This window comes from Procambarus clarkii, unplaced genomic scaffold (genome assembly GCF_040958095.1).
Source record: "Procambarus clarkii isolate CNS0578487 unplaced genomic scaffold, FALCON_Pclarkii_2.0 HiC_scaffold_100, whole genome shotgun sequence".
NCBI classification, from domain to species: Eukaryota; Metazoa; Arthropoda; class Malacostraca; order Decapoda; family Cambaridae; genus Procambarus; species Procambarus clarkii.
Window position 1 is genome coordinate 3,476,873 of NW_027189133.1, and position 15,766 is coordinate 3,492,638.

General features: G+C 48.4%; 1 pseudogene; it reads left to right on the top strand.

Moving 5' to 3' along the window:
• The first annotated feature begins 2,003 nt into the window (after nt 1–2,003).
• LOC138360201 (regulator of G-protein signaling 4-like) lies at nt 2,004–2,937 on the top strand (annotated as a pseudogene).
• The last annotated feature ends 12,829 nt before the right edge of the window (nt 2,938–15,766 follow it).

Sequence of the window (15,766 nt, forward strand, 5' to 3'; positions counted from 1 at the left end):
TTGCATCTGGAAGGGTTGGATCCAAGGTCTCGTGGACCCTGGTGAAGGATTGGCAGGGGGTACTCATCTGAGGACACAATCCCACCTCTAAACAGAGAAGATGGTACTGTGGCAACCAGCAATCAGGAGAAGCCTGATTTACTGGCAAACCACTTTGCTTCCAAGATGCAGGTCCCTGATCCTGAACGTCAGCCTCCACATTTTGCCCCATGCACTGTGTCTAAGTTGACTGAAGTGGTTATAAATCAGGCTGAAGTTCTCCATCTCCTTAACACACTAGACACAAGCAAAGCTGTGGGGCCAGATAAGATCAGTCCAAGACTACTACGCTGCTGCGCTGACCTGTTGGCTCCACCTCTCACGCGCCTCTTCCAACTGTGCCTAGTTCAAGGAATTTGGCCCTCCTTATGGAAGAAGGCAGACGTTGTTCCAGTGCACAAAAAGAAGAGCCGCTCAGTAGTTGGTAACTACAGACCTGTGTCACTGCTTTCCATTACTGGCAAGATCCTAGAATCATTAATTGCTCAGCAAATGACATCATTTTTTGACCGTCATCGGCTAATTTGTGATCGACAGTATGGTTTTAGAAAAGGCCGATCTGCTGCTGATCTTTTGCTAAATCTCTCCTCTAAGTGGCATCAGTCACTGGATGAGTCCAAGATCAGCTGTGTTGTTGCTCTAGATATAGCAGGAGCCTTTGATCGGGTCTGGCACTCTGGACTAGCAGTGAAGCGTCAAGCTTTAGGCATTGCAGGCTCCATCTTAGTGTTATTAAAAGACTACCTTCAAGAACGGACTCTAAGGGTGGTCCTCAATGGAGCAGAATCCGATAGCCACTCAATTGGTGCCAGCGTTCCACAGGGTAGTGTGCTTGGCCCTCTGCCGTGGAATGTTTATTTCAACGATCTTCTTCATCTCATTCCTGAAGCTCAATCCCATGCTGATGACTGTACTCTAACCTTTACATACAGAAAGGAGGAAATGCTAACTGCTACAAGAATCATTAATCACAAACTTTCAGCAATTTCTACCTGGGGTAGGAGATGGCAGGTCACATTTGCGGCTGAGAAGACTCAAGCGATGATGATAACTAGACTGCACATGGCGAATTGGACAGAACTGCAAATGGGTAGCAAATCCCTAGAGTTCACAGAAGAATTTGACATCTTGGGAATGAAGTTCGACTCTTCAATGACAATGAAGAGCCATGTGCTAAACCTAGCTAAAAAGGCAGCCAGGAAACTTACAGCACTACGGCGCATCTCATATCTTCTTGACAGCAAGGGATGCAAAACCTTATATGAAGCACAAGTTCGCTCCCATCTTGAATATGCACCCCCTTTCCTGGATTGCCTGCCCCCCATCTTTCGTCAGACTGTTGGACAAAGTAGAGAAACGGGGTAGAAGGCTTATCTCTAGTCTTGACCAAGTCTGGCGGGAACGGTCTGAACATCAGAGCCTGCAACACCGTCGGGACGTTCTTGGTCTTACTGTTATGTACAAGGCCAACATCCTCAATGTTCCGCACTTGGCCCAACTCCGTGGAGTACCAGTAGTTCCCACTCGTAACACTAGGCTCTCAACCTTCAACAGTCTCATGCTTGAAGTGCCATTCTCAAGAACATCACTCCATCAGCGTTCATTCCTTCCGAGGCTTACTCGCATCTGGAACTTGTTCGCTCAACAGATTGATACACGGGAAATCAGGTCAACTGTTCACATGAAGACTCTGGCACACAGCTGGCTACAAGCTCATCCTGTTCCTTATATGATTGTTACTTAATGTTTTTTAATGAATAAAGGCTATTCCTGCTAAAGCAAATAATAACACGCTCATGAAATAAATGGGCATCTAGGAGTAGGTTTCAACTTAGGTTTCAACATAAGTTAAATATATGATAGTTCCCAATGTGTTAGTTTCAAAGTATACTGTTATGAAATAAATGAGTTTCTAGGTGTAGGCGAGTCGTCAGGAAGAAGCGGCGGCGTGAGTATGTCGCTCCCGTGTAGGTCTTGGTTCATCACAGCTGTCATGAGTGCGACAAAGACGGATGAAAAATCAAAAACAGAGAATCTTAAAAAAGAAAAAGATAAGACAGAAAAAGATAAGAAAGAAAAAGAAGATGCAACAAAAGCCGAGAAAAAAAAGCAACCAACTAAAGTTCAGCTAGAGAAATGGACCTCTTCTATAAATTCTTTATTAGTGGATCATAATGGTGTGGCAGCATTTCGAAATTTTTTGGTGGAATTAGAAGCAAACGGAGAAGAGGGAGAATATACAAAATATATTGACTTCTATGTTAGGTGTGAGAAGTACAAAGTAAAATTTAAAGAACTGGAAGACGAAGCAAAAGAAATCTTTGAGAGAATTTCTTGCGATTGGAGCAGATAAGGAAGTTGCAACTGGTGGTAAGAGTGTAGAAATTGGGGACAAGTTAGAAGAAGAAGGTCTGGAAGGTGTGACACTTTTTGATGCACCTATGTTGAAGGTCAAACAGAAGCTTGCCGATAAACTGTATGGAAATTTCTGTATAGATCTTAAAAACAAACTGAAGTTATAACAGCTTTTGAATCATGAATCATGACTGGTTTATGATGGTAATTTTATTCGCAAATACTGGGGCTAGAGCTTTCACAGAAGTTTGTTGCATTAGGTGTAGTTACCTATTTGTAGTTAAATAGAGCTATGCTCATTGTGTCCCATTTCTCAGAGTTTATTCAACCCATCTGCCAATACCTAGTTGTGAAGAAATTTGTTTAATATTTGCAGTTTCAAATTTCACCTTCTGCTTATTTAAAAAAAGACTTCTTTGTCTTCTCATATCCTTTTATATATTTGTGTGTATAATATCTCGTTTTTCTTCTGTTCAACATGAGCCCATCCAAAATCTTCAGTCTTTCCTTGTAGCTCTGGAATCTATTTTATTGCATGTCTTTGTACTTACATATATATATATATATATATATATATATATATATATATATATATATATATATATATATATATATATATATATATATATATATATATATATATATATTATATATGTATGTATGTGTGTATTTATATATATATATATATATATATATATATATATATATATATATATATATATATATATATATATATATATATATATTTATATATATACAGTATATATTTATATTTATTTTGCTTATTTCCTTATTTGGGTGTTGGCATAGTATCCCAGCTGCCCGTTGTTGGGAACTGGAAGCTTGATAGGCTTACTAATATCTGCCTAGACCAAAGACTGACCTTTTGCGGGATGCCAAATCAACAATTGCCTAATTCCTGGCTACCTATTTACTGTCAAATGAACAGATGCCATTAGCTGCACGGAAATGTGCCCAAATGTCTCGCCTGTCTGAGAATCAAACTCAGGTTCTATTGGTTGTGATCCAACTGTGCTAATGATTGCACTACAAGTTGTACTTAAAGTTATCCTAAAATTTTGCCTGCTCTGCTGAGGATACTCTTACTTTATTTATGTGGTTATAATTAATTAAGGGGAAGTCACTGGTCTTTTGGCCACTTAAACTTCAGTGCATTACTTTGATTTGTTGATAAGTGAAATCAAATTTTGTTATCATTTTTGGAAGAAACCTGAGATGTGAATTGAAAGAGAATGTTAATCTATAAATTAACATCGGTCTTGTATGTACATGCAAGTCTTAACACGATGATAAATGTTTTGGTGGCTACTAACACACTTGCTGCCTTGAAAGCTGACCTCAGTCAGTTAATTAATTACACTGCTCAATTTGAAAACCATTCTACAGGTTAAAACTTGTATATTATAATTTATATGTTAATCACTTCTCTCTCATGACAGTACCAGTATTACACAAATTCCTATACAGTAATACATTTCTGACACTCGCAGGAACAAAATACAAAATGCCGAGAACTGGCTCTTCTCTAGTCGAGAACCACCTCGGCCCCTTCCAGTTTGAACCACCAAATGTTTAGTAGCTTTTATCATGGGAATTATTAAGCTTTAAAGTCTCTTATTAATGTGCAAAGCAGCATTGTATATCAGTATGATTTGGTTGGGTTTTTAATTTGTTTGGAAATACTGTATGCTTTTAGACAACTTTTCCAACCCTGGTTCAATGTGGGGTTTTTTGGTGAGAGGGGTGGGGCCCACTCGGTGCTAAGATCTTGTATTAATGAGAAATGTAGCATGATGTAATAACCTAAGAGTAGTTACAGTATGAGAGCTGCGCTTGTGGTGCTCGGCCCCCTCCCCTTCCGGCCCGTTGGCGTCGTGAGGGGGCTTGGTGGACGGCTGCCGGAGTGTGATGCTCCGTTGGGCAGTCCTCTGTCCTTTTCTGGCCTTGCGCTCCTGCTGCTGTCTTCTCCAATTGTGCCGGATCGCTTTTCCTTTTCCTTATGTTTCGTTTTTCTCCCCCCTCTTCTCCTATCTGCTTGTCGTTTCCTGCCGACCTTTTGCTTGTTTTGGATTATTTCTTTGGACTTCTTCTATTTTGACGCCCGGGTGCTTGAGGAGGCATACTCTTGCACCCGTAGAACTGTAGTACCCGACGTCTCGAGCGAGGGGAACCTTTTATTGTCAATCCCCCTTTCGTCGCTGAACCCGATCTCGACGGACTGACGGTTCTTAAGGTGGCGTTTGTGGGGCGTATACTCACGACGCACCCCTAGGGGGCCCCGGCATGATCGGCGATAGCTTCCTGTTGGGTGTCCTGCCTCTAATTGTGGCTCCATGGTGGGTATGGGGGCACATTCGTGGATGAATTTGTCACTTTTCGTCTCTATGTCGTTGAATGTTTCCGTTGTACCCTCTCAGGCTCGTGGGGTGGGCGACCAAGCCCCCGAGTCGGCCTGTATTGGAAGACCAGGCTCTGTAGCTCCCGCTGCGTTGGGCCCCGACCTTGCTCCTCCTTTGACCGTCCTGACTTCTTCCCCCAGCTCCCCTCCCTCCTCTGAGGTTGGGTCGAGCATCCAGCCCCCGGTGGTGACCACTTCGTCCCCTGGTGTGGCTAAGTCTTTCGTTGTGACTACTGCGCCTTTTGACCCCTCTCTCTCTAGGGGTTCTCAACGCCGTTCGCGCCCCAACCGCACTCGCTCGATTCCTTCCCGTGCTGATGCGTATCAGGCCTTGTTTGGTCCTGCTTCATGGGCCAAATACTTTGATCTCCTCCCTCTTGATTCTGCGCCTCCTGACGATTTCTCCCTCCATCGGCATCTTGTAGATTCCGTGGATGCGTGTGTTACTTTCAACCCCACTCGTCTCGGTACACGTGTCGTTGCTGCTCCTTCTCAGGATGCGGCTTCCCGCTTGGCTGCCTTATCTTGCCTTGGCTAGATCCCTGTTCGGGTCTCCAAGAACGTTCAGATGAATTCCAGTGTTGGCACTATTCTCCTCCCACCCCATGTTGCAACCGGTGTTCGGAATCTGCAGGATTGCCACGATGATATTCGGCATATCCTTGATGCCCAAGGCCATTCTGTCCTCCAGGTTGACTCGTTTACTCGTCCCTCTCGTGGTCGTCGCCGTCAACCCCTTCGCGTTGTGAAGATCACCTTTGATGGTAGGACCCTTCCATCCTCTGTCATTCTTGCTGGTGCTAGGTGCTCTGTCCAGGAGTATATTCCTTCTCCTCGACTTTGTAATAAGTGCTGGAGGTTTGGGCATGGTGCCCTCCGCTGCTCTGGGACTGTCTCTCTCTGTCCTTTGTGTGGGAGTGAAGGTCACTCTAAGTCGGAGTGCACTTCTCCCCAAGCTCGCTGCCTCAACTGCGGTGAGGCCCATCCTACGTTCTCCCGTGCCTGTGTCCATTACAAGCTTGAGGCGGCCGTCCTTAACCTGAAGCACCGGGAGCGTTTGTCTTTTCCTAAGGCGAGGCGCCAGGTTCGCCGGCTCCCGCCTTATACTAACATCTCTTATGCTCGCATGTTGCGCTCTTCCTCTCCTCGTCCTTCCCCCGTTCCTCAGACTCTCAACCGTTTCCGGGCCTTGGACCCTGATACGCCCACTGCCCCCTCCTCTGTTCCTTTGAGTTCTTTCCCGAGGGGTCCCCCTCCTGGTCCTCTGTCTGGGGTTCCCCTTCTTTCAACCCGGTCTGTCATGTCTCCTGTGTCTTCTTCGTCGTCCCCCTCCGATCCTCCTTCCCATCCTCTTCCACCATCTATCGGCTCTCCCCGCCGCCTGTCGGTGCAGGCGGATGTCCATCGCTCTCCTAACGGCCGTCGTGTGTGCTCTCGTTCGGCTTCTGTTGAGACACTGGAATCCGTTGCCCGGTACGTAGTTGCTGGGACACCTGTCTCTTTAAGTCAGAAGCGTAAGCCTGGCTCCTCTCCTTCCTCTTCCCCGGCGGGTAAGAAGGCTTTGCTTTCTTCCTTAGCTCCTACTTCTGGCTCTGTTGCTCCTTCCCCTCCCGTTTCAGTGGTTGCGCCCCCTGTTCCTGCTATGGAGGTTTCTTTGGCCCCTGCTTCCCTTTCGGTTGCTGCTCTTGCTGGGGTACGCTCCCCTCTTTCAACTCCCCCTCTTCCTACTGCTGTCCTTGACTGCTCCTCTCCGTTGTCTCCTCCTCTTCCTCCTCCTCCTCCGGACCCCGCCCGCCCACCTCTGATCTGTTCTCCCGTTTCCTTCCCTCCGTCTTTGCTCAGTTTACCCATGCCCCCTAACCCTGACTTTGCTGACCCTGATCCCGACCCTGATATTCTTTAACGTGCTCTGTTGCTCTTTCGCCTTTGTTTCTTCCTTGTTCTCTGTTTTTGTCCTTTCTCTTCTCGTCGTTGTCCATTCTTCAATGGAACGTTCGAGGTTATTACGCCAATTTCCTCGAACTCCAACTTCTGATTTCGCAGTTTTCGCCCCTTTGTGTCTGTCTCCAGGAGCCAATGCTTGGTGCTCGTCCTGGTCGTTTTCGTGGCTATTCCTTTCTCTCCCCCCCCCCCCCAGCCATTGCTGGGGCTTCTAATTCTTCTGCTCTCTTGATTCGTGCAGATGTTCCCTTTGTTCCTTTACTTTTTCCTTCGCCTCTCCATTGTTCTGCTGCTCGTATCTTTGTGGGGAAATGGTACACAGTTTGTTCCATTTATCTCCCCCCGAGTGTCCCGCTCTCTCTTCCTGATTTGAAACACCTCCTAGACTCCTTGCCGGAGCCTGTGCTCCTGCTGGGTGACTTCAATTGTCGTCATTCTCTTTGGGGTGACGTTCTGACGAATACCCGGGGTCGCCTCCTTGAGCCGTTTCTCCTATCTTCTTCCCTGTCTCTTCTGAATTCTGGTGAGCCCACTCATTTGGACTCTCGGACTCGCACCCTTTCTTGTCTTGATCTTTCTCTCTGCTCTTCTTCTCTTTACTTAGATTTCACGTGGCAGGTTCTTGATGACCTCCATGGAAGTGATCATTTCCCCATCCTTGTTTCCTTTTTCTCTTTTCGCCCTTCCCTCTCTTTCCCTAGGTGGCAGTTTGCTAAGGCAGACTGGACCCTATTTACCCTCAGTGCTGCTCTCTCTGACCTCTCCCTTCTGGCTCTCTCTCGCGCTCTCCTCCTTTTTCATGACACTGTCTTCAATGCTGCCCTCCGCTCTATTCCTCGCTCTTCCTCTCGGGGTCCACGGAAGTGCGTTCCCTGGTGGAATGCGGACTGTGCTCGGGCTGTCCGCTGTAAGCGTGCAGCCTGGAAGAGGCACCGCCGTAGGCAGACGACCGATTCTTTTCTTTTCTTTCGGAAAGCGAGTGCGGTGGCCCGTAGGGCCATCCGTACGGCTAAACGTGAATGTTGGGCATCTTATGTCTCAACAATTACGTCCGAAACCCCTCTGGCCCAGATCTGGAAGCGTATCCGCAAGATAGCGGGTAAGTTCGTTCCCGATGTTTCACCGGTCCTTCACCTCCATGATACTCTTGTGGCGGACCCATTGCAGGTCGCTTCCGAACTGGGTTCCCACTTTTCTTCTGTTAGCTCTGGTCTTCATCTTCCCCAATCTTTCCTTCTTCGTAAACCTGTCCTTGAGTCTCGTCCTTTAGATTTCTGCACTCATCTTCAGCTTCCCTATAATGATCCCTTCTCTCTCTCTGAACTTCGTTCTGCCCTGGCCCTCTGCGGTTCTATGGCGGCGGGCTCCGATGGTATTCATTATGAGATGCTTCGCCATCTCCCTCCGAGCACGTCTCAGTATTTACTGAGTCTGTATAATCGGATCTGGGAGTCGTCGTCAGTCCCTGAGGACTGGCTCGATGCCGTTGTCCTCCCTGTTCGCAAACCGGGGTCTCAGGGTACTTCCCCTAAGGTCTTTCGCCCTATTGCTCTCACGAGTTGTGTCTGCAAACTCTTTGAACGTATGGTTAACGTTCGTCTGATGTGGTTCCTGGAACACCATCACCTCCTCTCCCCTTCTCAATTTGGTTTCCGCAAGTGCCGCAGCACGACAGATGTCCTGGTGAACTTGGAGCTCTATATTCGTACTGCTTTTGCTGCGAAGACCTCCGTTGTTGCCGTCCTTTTTGACCTGGAAAAGGCTTACGACACCACTTGGCGTTATCATATCCTATCTCAACTTCATTCTTTTGGCCTTCGTGGTCATCTCCCTCTCTTTCTCCGCAGCTTCCTCTCTCGTCGTTCCTTTCGGGTGCGCCTTGGTACCGCTCTCTCTCCCTCTTTTCAGCAATACGAAGGTGTGCCCCAGGGTAGTGTTCTGAGCACTACTCTTTTTCTGGTTGCCCTCAATGGTCTTCTTTCCTCTCTTCCTTCTGGTGTCTTCTCCGCTCTCTATGTCGATGATCTTACCCTTTGTTGTCAGGGTGATGATTCGCCTCTCCTTCAACGCCGGCTTCAACTTGCAATTGATGCCGTGTCGTCTTGGGCCACAGGTCATGGCTTCAAGTTCTCTACTTCTAAGACTTGTGCCATGACTTTTACGCGGAAACGGGTTGTTCTTCGTCCCTCTTTGTCACTTTATGGTCATCCCCTTGAGTACAAAGATTCCGCGAAGCTTTTGGGGTTATTCCTTGACACTCGTTTGTCTTGGTCTCCCCATAACTCTTACCTCCGTGTTGAGTGCTCTAAGGCCCTTACCCTCCTTCGGGTCTTGTCCCATACTTCTTGGGGGGCAGATAGGCGCACTCTCCTTGCTTTACATTCCTCTCTCGTCCTGTCTAAGCTCGATTATGGTTGCCCTGCTTACTCGTCTGCTTCTCCTTCTACTCTTCGCCGTCTTGATGCTTTGCACCATACTGGGTTGCGCCTCAGTTCTGGTGCCTTTCGTTCGACTCCCATCCTTAGCTTATATGTTGACACTGGCTTCCTGTCTCTCCAGGACCGCCGTGATCGCTACTGTCTTCGCTATCTTGCGCGGTCCTTGCAACATCCTTCCTCTCGCCTCTGTCGTGCTTTAACTTTTACCCCTCCTGCGGTTCCTGTTCCTCTTCACCACCTCCCTCTTTCTGTCCGGTTATCTCGCCTACAGGATTCTCTCTCCGTTCGTATTTCTGATGTTTCTCCTCGTGTTGTTCCTTCTTTGCCCCCGTGGAGGGTCCCTCTTCCGCGGTTTTGTACTTCCTTGACCCGTATCACTAAAGCTTTTACCCCTCCTACGGTTCTAAAACGCCTTTTCCTCGAGCACTTTTCTTCTCACTCCCGCTCCGTTTCTGTCTTCACCGATGGGTCTAAGTCAGCGGACGGTGTTGGCTACTCTGTTGTTTTTTCTGATCGCACTTATATGTGTCGCTTGCCTCCGGAGACTAGCATCTTTACAGCGGAACTTTATGCTATTCTCTATGCTCTTCGTCTCCTGCTTTCTCGTTGTCAGTCTTCCTTTGTGGTTGTTGTTGACTCTCGTAGTGCCCTCATGGCTCTCGGGTCCTTTAATCCAGTTCATCCAATAGTTGTCGAGATCCAGCATTGGCTGTTTCTCGTTCACAGTAAATTTAAGTCGGTTGAGTTTTGTTGGGTTCCCAGCCATATTGGTGTGTCTTTAAATGAGCGTGCGGATGCTGCCGCTAAGGAAGCTGTCCGCTCTTGTCCCATCTCTTGTAAAGGCATTCCGTATTCCGACTTTTACCCGGTTATCCATTCCTCAGTCCTTACCCGTTGGCAAGCTTCTTGGTTGTCTGTTACTGGTAACAAGCTACGTACTCTTAAATGTTGTGTTCCCTCGTGGCCGTCCTCCTTCCACCGTAACCGGCGGTGGGAAACAGCTCTGGCGAGGTTGCGTATTGGCCATACTCGCTTAACCCATGGTCACTTGATGGAGCGCCGCCCTGCTCCTTATTGTCCTAGTTGCATTGTCCCTCTTACGGTCGTGCATGTCCTTCTTGAATGTCCTGACTTCCAGGACGAGCGTGTGTCTTGCTTTCCGACCGCCCCTCGCGGTCACCTGTCCCTCGATAGAATTCTTGGTGACTCGGATACTTTTGATATCGTTCGCCTTATGCGTTTTTGTTCTCGTATTGGCATCCTTGGTGATATTTAGCGCCCTCTGATTATTTTGCGTATTTGGTGGTGCTACATAGCCTTCCCGGTTTGGTGCCTTCTTTTGATAATTACTTACTTACTTCTAGGTGTAGGCTTCAGATGAGTTGAGGTAGGATAACAGCTCTTGCTTGCAGTTTCACTAGGTATGTTATTAGGCATCCCTTATGAATCCTAGTCTTAGTTTAAAAAAAAAAAGAGAGAGGGGGTGAGAGAGAGAGAGAGAGAGAGGGGGTGAGAGAGAGAGAGAGAGAGAGAGAGAGAGAGAGAGAGAGAGAGAGAGAGAGAGAGAGAGAGAGGGGGGGGGGTGAGAGAGAGAGAGAGAGAGGGGGTGAGAGAGAGACAGAGAGAGAGAGGGAGAGAGAGAGAGAGGGGGGGGGGGGTGTTGCATCAGCAAATCGGTGCATGCTCAACCCATTTATGTGGTAATCCCTGTTCATCTTGAAATTATGTTCCTAACAAATTGCTTAAATCCAGGTACCTCAATTCTCTCATGTGCAATGTACAGACCTCTATGACAGGGTGCTTCCCCAATCAACTTCCTGATGGACAACCTAGACTCGTTGCTAGATTATAATTGTAGTTGACCTCAACCAGTATCTTATACAGAGGGATTTTGATGAACTCTTAGTAGTTTTTAACCTTGAAAATTTTGTGAGCTTTCCTACCCACATGTCAGGCTCTTCGCTCGATCCTGTCGTAACTGACCTTCCTAAAAGTATTGTTTTGTTCATTGCAGACCTCTGGGATATGTTGGTTCTTCAGACCACCATGCTATCTTTACTACACTGGCTCTCCCGACATATCGAGGTGAAGAATCTGTTCGTATTACCTGGTTTTGAGACAGAGGGAACTGGCCATCTCTTCGTGCAGAGCTTGAAGTAACTGATTGGAATGCCTTGCTCCAGGGAAACGTGAACAGCCAAGTAAACGCTTTCACCAGTCATATACTGGACCTCCAGTATAGGCATATCCCTCTTGGCAGTATGTGACCAAGCCCACTGATCAGCCTGGGTTTGGATATTTCTGCCAGATGGCAATTGAAGCCAATAACAAGGTCTGGGGGAGATTTAAACCTCATCCCTCGGTTCATAACAGAAACATTCATAGACAATCTTGTCGAATAATAAAAGAAGTTCAAAAGTGGGCTATATTCAGATGGGAATCCGAAACTCGAAGAAAACTTGCATCTGGAAGGGTTGGATCCAAGGTCTGGTGGTCCCTGGTGAAGGATCGGCAGGGGTACTCATCTGAGGACACAATCCCGCCTCTAAACAGAGAAGATGGTACTGTGGCAACCAGCAATCAGGAGAAGGCTGATTTACTGGCAAACCACTTTGCTGCCATGATGCAAGTTACTGATCCTGAGCGTCAGCCTCCACATCTTGCCCCAAGCACTGTGTCTAGGATGACTGAAGTGGTTATAAAGCAGGCTCAAGTTCTCCATCTCCTTAACACGCTAGACACAAGCAAAGCTGTGGGGCCAGATAAGGTCAGTCCAAGATTACTACGCAGCTGCGCTGACCTGCGTACGAGATTACTTCTCCTTCTCCTGGCTCCACCTCTCACGTGCCTCTTCCAACTCTGCCTAGTTCAAGGAATTTGGCCCTCCTTATGGAAGAAGGTAGACTTTGTTCCAGTGCACAAAAAGAAGAGCCGCTCACTAGTTGGAAACTACAGACCAGTGTCACTGCTTTCCATTACTGACAAGATCCTAGAATCATTAATTGCTCAGCAAATTATATCATTTTTTGACCATCATCGGCTAATTTGTAATCGACTGTACGGTTCTAGGAAAGGCCGATCTGCTTCTGATCTCTTACTAAATCTCTGCACTAAGTGGCATCAGTCACTGGATAAGTCCAAGATCAGCTGTGTTGTTGCTCTAGATAAAGCAGGAGCCTTTGATCGGGTCTGGCAATCTGGATTATTAGTGAAGCTTCAAGCTTTAGGCATTGCAGGCTCCATCTTAGTGTTATTAAATGACTACCTTCAAGAACGGACTCAATGGAGCAGAATCCGATAGCCACTCAATTGATGCCAGCATTCCACAGGGTACTGTGCTTGGCCCTCTGCTGTGGGATGTTTATTTCAACGATTTGCTTCATCTCATTCCCCCCCCTTCCTGTCCAGCTCGTTGCTGCCGTGAGGGGGCTTGGTGGGCGGCTGCTGGAGTGTGTTGCTCCTTGGAGTAGTCCCCCCTGTCCTTTTGTAGCCTTGTGCTCTTGCTGTTTTCCTCTCAAATTTTGCTGGACGCCTTTTCCTTTTCCTTTTGTTTCGTTTTTCTTCCCCTCTCTTCTCTTTTCTCGTTGTCATTTCCTGCTGACCTTGTGCCTGTTTTCATCATTCTTTTGGCCTTCTTTTGTTTTGACGCCCGGGTGCTTGAGGAGGCATACTCTTGCACCCGTATAAGTTTAGTACCCAACGTTTCGAGCAAGGGGAACCTTTTATTGTCAATCCCCTTTTCGTCACTGAACCCGATCTCGACGGACTGACGGTTCTTAAAGTGGCGTTTGTGGGGCGTATACTCACGACGCACACCTGGGGGGCCCCGGCTTAATCGGCAATAGCTTCTTGTTGGGTGTTCTACCTCTAATTGTGGTTCCATGGTGGGTGTGGGGGCACATTCGTGAGTGAAAGTGTTTCGTTTCGTGTCTATGTTGATGAATGTTCCTCTTGTACCCTCTCAGGCTCGTGGGGTGGGCGACCAAGCCCCCGAGTCGGACTGTATTGGAAGACCAGGCTCTGTAGCCCCCGCTGCGTTGGGTCCCCACCTTTCTCCTCCTTTGGCCTCCCTGACTACTTCCCTCGGCTCCCCTTCCTCCTCTGTGGTTGAGTCGAGCCCCAAGCCCCTAGTGGTCCCTCGTCACCTGGCATGGCTCAGTCTCTAGTTGTGAATACTGCGCCTTTTAACCACTCTCTTTGGGGGTTCTCAACGCCGTCCTCGTCACGGCCGCACTCGCTCGATTCCTTCCCGTTCTGATGTCTATCAAGTCTTGTTTGGTCCCGCTTCGTGGGCCAAATACTTTGATCTCCTCTCTCTTGATTCTGCGCCTCCTGACGATTTCTCCCTTCAAAGGCACCTTGTTGATTCCGTAGATGCCTCTGTCACCTTCAACCCAACCCATCTCGGTACACGTGTCGTTGTTGCTCCTTCTCAGGATGCGGCCTCCAGCTTGGCTGCTTTATTCTGCCTTGGCGAGACCCCTGTTTGGGTCTCCAAGAACGCTCGGTTGAAGGCCAGTTTTGGCACTATTCTCCTTCCGCCCCATGTTGCAACCGATGTTCGGAATCTGCAGGACTGCCACGATGATATTCAGCATATCCTTGAGGCCAAGGGGCATTCTGTCCTCCAGATAGACACGTTTACTCGTCCCCCCTCGTGGTCGTCGCCGTCAGCCCCTTTGGGTTGTGAAGATTACTTTTGATGGTCGGACCCTTCCGCCCACTGTCATTCCTGCTGGTGCCAGGTGCTCTGTCCAGGAGTACATTCCTTCTCCTAGGCTCTGTAACAAGTGCTGGAGGTTTAGGCATGGTGCCCTCCGCTGCTCTGGGACTGTCTCTCTCTGTTCTTTGTGGTGAGCGATGGTCACTCTAAGTCGGAGTGCACTTCTCCCCAGGCTCGCTGCCTCAACTGCGGTGAGGCCCATCCTACCTTCTCCCGTGCCTGTATCCATTACAAGCTTTAGGCAGACGTCCTCAACTTGAAGCACCGGGAACGTTTATCTTTTCCTGAGACGAGAGGCGCCAGGTTTGCCGGCTCCCGCCTTATGCTAACGTCTCTTATGCTCGCGTGTTGCGCTCTTCCTCTCCTCGTCCTTCCCACCTTCCTCAGACTCACAACCATTTTTGGGCCTTAAACCCTGATAAGCCCACTGCCCCCTCCTCTGTTCCTTTGAATTCTGTCCCAAAGGGTCCCCCTCCTGGTCCTCTGTCTATGGTTCCCCTTCTTTCTGCCCGGTCTGTCGTGTCTCCTGTATCATGTCTCCTGTCCTTCTCCTCCATCTATTGACTCTCCCCGCCGCCTGTCCGTGTGGGATATTGTCCATCGCTCTCCTAACGGCCGTCGTGTGTGCTCTCGTTCAGCTTCTCCTGTTGAGACAGTGGAATCCGTTGCCCAGTACGTACTTGCTGGGACACCTGTCTCTTTAAGTCAGAAGCATATGCTTGGCTCCACTTCTTCCTCCTTCCCGAGGAAGGCTTCGCATTCTTCCTCAGCCTCTACTTCTGACTCTATCGCTGCTTCCCCTCCCATTTCGGTGGTTGCGCCCCCTGTTTCTGCTATTGAGGTTTCTTTGGTTCCCGCTTCCCTCTCGGTTGCTGCGCTTGCTGAGGTGCGCTCCCCTCTTTCTACTCCCCCTCTTCCTGCAGCTGTCCTTGACTGCTCCTCTCGGTTGCCTCCTCCTCTTCCTCCTCCGGACCCCGCGTGTCCACCTCTGGTCTGTTCTCCCGCTTCCTTTCCTCCGTCTTTGCTCACTTTGCCCATGCCCCCTAACCCTGACTTTGCTGACCCAGATCCCGACCCTGATCTTCTTTTATGGGCTATGTTGCTCTTTCACCTTTGTTTCTTCCTTGTTCTCTGTTGTTGTCCTTTCTCTTCTCGTCGTTGTCTATTCTTCAATGGAACGTTCGGGGTTATTACGCCAATTTCCTTGAACTCCAACTTCTGATTTTGCGATTTTTGCCCCTTTGTGTCTGTCTCCAGACTTGGTGCTCATCCTGGTCGCTTTTGTGGCTATTCCTTTCTCTCCCCCCCCCCCCAGCTATTGCTGGGGCTCCTAAATCTTCTGCTCTCTTGATTCGCTCTGATGTTCCCTTTGTCCCCTTACTTTTTCCTTCGCCTCTCCATTGTTTTACTGTTCGTATCTTTGTGGGGAAATGGTACACTGTTTGTTCCATTTATCTCCCCCCCAGTGTCCTGCTTTCTCTTCCTGATCTGAAACACCTACTGGACTCCTTGCCGCAGCCTGTGCTCCTGCTGGGTGATTTCAATTGTCATCATTCCCTTTAGGGTGATGTTCTGACGAACACCCGAGGTCGCCTTCTTGAGCCGTGTATCCTCTCTTCTTCCCTGTCTCTTCTGAATTTTGGTGAGCCCACGCATTTCGACTCTCAGATTCGCACCCTTTCCTGTCTTGATCTTTCTCTTTGCTCGTCTTCTCTTTACTAAGATTTCACGTGGCAGGTTCTTGATGACCTCCATGGAAGTGATCATTTCCCCATCCTTGTTTCCCTTTTCACTTTTCACCCTCCCCTCTCTTTCCCTAGGTGGCAGTTTGCTAAAGCGGACTGGAACCTC